The following is a 3,261-nucleotide window of genomic DNA, read 5'->3' as shown; positions in this document are numbered from 1 at the left end:
AGTTGAACCTCTGGCAATAGTTACAGCCCGAAACATACAGAACTTCTTTTGGAAGAACATAGTATGTCGCTTCGGGCTACCTCGGGTACTGATCTCCGACAACGGCAAACAGTTCGAGGATATCAAGTTCCAAGAATGGTGCCAAAGTATGAGAATTAGTCAGAACTTCACGTCGGTCGCACACCCGCAGGCAAATGGCCAAACAGAAGTAATGAACAGAGACATCCTCCGCGGACTGAAAGCACGACTAGACCAAGCTAAAGGGTTGTGGGCAGACGAGCTACCAAGTGTTCTATGGGCTCACTGAACCACGGAAAAAACCGCCACAGAAGAGACCCCCTTTAACCTCATCTACGGCACCGAGGCGATAATCCCGGTGGAAATTGAAGTACCTACGTTGCGACTAGAAGCATACGACGAACAGACAAACGAAAGCAAGTTACGCACCAACCTCGACCTACTGGACGAGGTGAGAGACCTTGCACACATCCGAACTGCGGCCTACCAGCAAAAGGTAGCTCGGTACTATAACGCCAGAGTAAAGAAGAGGAACTTCCGCGTCGGCGACCTGGTTCTCCGTAAGGTCATGGTGCCCGAACCCGGCGTAGGGAAACTTGGACCAAATTGGGAATGACCCTACAGAGTAAAGAAAGCACTCGGGGGGGCATACGAGCTCGAAACCCTAGAGGGAAAACAAGTACCCCGAGCATGGAACATTGTCAACCTAAGGCGATACTATCTATAGACCACCAAGCGAAATGGGTAAAATCACCACCAAAGCCTACGGGCTAGGATGCCGAGCTAACGAAGGAATCTCGGCACAAGCAAGCAAAGAAAACAGTCCGCGCAAGTGCGGTTAACTCAGGCAGAAAACAAATCGAACGAATGGTCAGTTCGGCAAATATGCTCAGTTTGGGAGAGAATGCTCAGTTCGGCAAATATGCTCAGTACTTAAACAAATCCTTCCATCCCAAAAGGTAGAGCAGTACAAAAAAAAAAAAGTGTTTACAAGCCAGGAGCTATTTCATCATCGTCAGAAGGCACTTCGACAAAACCCGAAGGCCCCACCTCGCCCTCGAAATCTAGCTCGGCATCAGCAGCATTAGCCATCTCCTGAGTTATGCGTGAAGTGGATATGGCGCTAACATCGAGCTCAGGGTACGTATTCCGGATCATCCACCGGCTTAGTTTAAAACCCCGCCTATATGAATCCACCGTTAGATCATCAAAACCCGACAAAACGATGTACTCTTCGGCGGCCTTCTTCTTGGCATCTTTGATACCTTGGGAAAAGATCTGCGTCCTCTCCCCGATGTCCTCCTGAAGATACTCAACCTAATGCTGCAGATCCAGCCTCAAGTCCGCCATGTGCTTCACCACCACTCCCATGGCCTCAACATGTCTCTGAGACCTCGCCTGCCTGATCCGGGAAAATGAGCAGTCTCTTCGGCAGCACGAGCAGTCTCTTCAGCAGCACGAGCGGCTTCCTCGGCCGCACGACGAGCCTCTTCGACAGTTCGCGCCTGCCTCGAGCTCCTCTTCACCTGAGCTGCTAAGGCGTGAATGAAAGAATTTACTTGCCAAAAGAGACCGAATGATCAAAAGAACCAACAAAACAAAAGCCAAAGACCTAAAAAAGGAGAACGCTTACCACCATAGCGTGGGTAACCGCACGGCAAGCCACTTGATGCAAAGGGAGATCAGTCCATGCCGCGACCTCCTCGAGGAAGATGGCCTCTTTACTCTTTTGAAGAGCATGGGACGACGTCAACACGCTCCTGAAATCCCCCGGGGCCCCCGAGCCCGAGGGATAAGCTCGCGTATGAGCAGACTCGGAGTAAGCAGGAGCACCTGAGTATGTAGGAGCCCCTCTGTATGTAGTCTCAGCATAAGGGCCCCCCGTTGGCTCCTGGATCGGAGGGACCATCTCGGGTTCCCTGGGCGGATCTTCTGGCTGGTTGCCCGGCACCTCAGGCTCCGCATCCTGAGGCACCTCGGCGCGAGTTCGCTTGGCAACCCGCTTTCTCCTCTTCATACCTTGAAACAAGTGCCCACCTCGGGTCCCTCACGAATCCATCATACCTGCGAAAAGAAGTTCGCCATCAGTAAAAAGCAAGAAAGACAGCAAGATAAGAGTCTCTAAGTGAATGACCTACCCGAGCTCAGGCCGGCCGCAATGAGCTTGGCCTCCGTCAGATACTGTTCACACTTCAGCCCAAGCCGCGCCCATTGCCGGAGGCCCTTTGTCGTCTCCTTGTCAAGTGTAACTCGGAGTCGGGAGCGGCCATTCCCCACCCGGTCTGAAAAGGCCACCCCAGCACACTTTGCACCCCGAAATAGTCCCACTTCCATGCTGGGACCTTGTTGGGGAGCTCGTGTAAAAGCTTAAAACCCGGGCGAGGAGACAGGTAGTAAGCTTGCCTGCGCCCGGGGAGAGGACCCGCTTGCTTCTTGAGCATCAAGATTGAAGAAAAAATCTCCAAGTCCAACGGAAAGCTCTCGTCACAGAAAAGGGAGATTGTCCCCACCAAGTTCCGAATGGAGTTCGGGTAAAGCTGGCCGACTATCACGCCGAAGTGGTTCAAGACTTCGACGAAGAGGGGGTGGAAAGGCAATCGCAACCCCGCAGCGAGCTGCTCCCGGAATATTACGATCTCATCAGGACCGTGTTCCCAAGGAAAGCTACCCGAAGGTATGAAATAAGCATACTCCTCGGACAAGTTATAGTAAGTAATGAGGGATTGGAGCCCCTCGGACGTCATGGTCGAAGGGCCGAACTTTGTCTAACATCCGACCCCGGCGAGAGGTGGACGCCAAACTACCCGAAGCGCCACGGCCTATAGGCTCGAACTCTTCCTCGAGCTCTACCTCTGGCTCGCTAAGGCTATTGGGGGATGCAACTTGGTTTGTAGAACCTGCATCAGACCCACTGAAATGACTATCAGAGCCATCCGAGCTAGACATTGGGAGTGACGAGACCCAGGAAAGTACTCACCCGGACGAAAGCTGTAGACCACAGGAGCTCGGACGAATGGAAGACCTTAAGCGCAAATTGAAAAAACTTGGACGCGAACTAGATGCGAACTGAAACTCAGACGCGAGCTCGAGAGAAATACAAAAGCGACAACAAACCGGGGTCCCCCCCCCCCCCCCCGCTATTTATGCTCACAGTGACCAAAAGGCAACGGCTCAGATCAAAGCCAATCCAACGGCCTACGACTGCCCTGACCCCACGTCGCCCAAAACCGAGACGTGATTGGC

Source organism: Nelumbo nucifera, chromosome 6 (genome assembly GCF_055504915.1).
Source record: "Nelumbo nucifera cultivar China Antique chromosome 6, China Antique-T2T, whole genome shotgun sequence".
In the NCBI taxonomy this organism is placed as follows: domain Eukaryota; kingdom Viridiplantae; phylum Streptophyta; class Magnoliopsida; order Proteales; family Nelumbonaceae; genus Nelumbo; species Nelumbo nucifera.
This window is presented reverse-complemented; position numbering follows the sequence as displayed.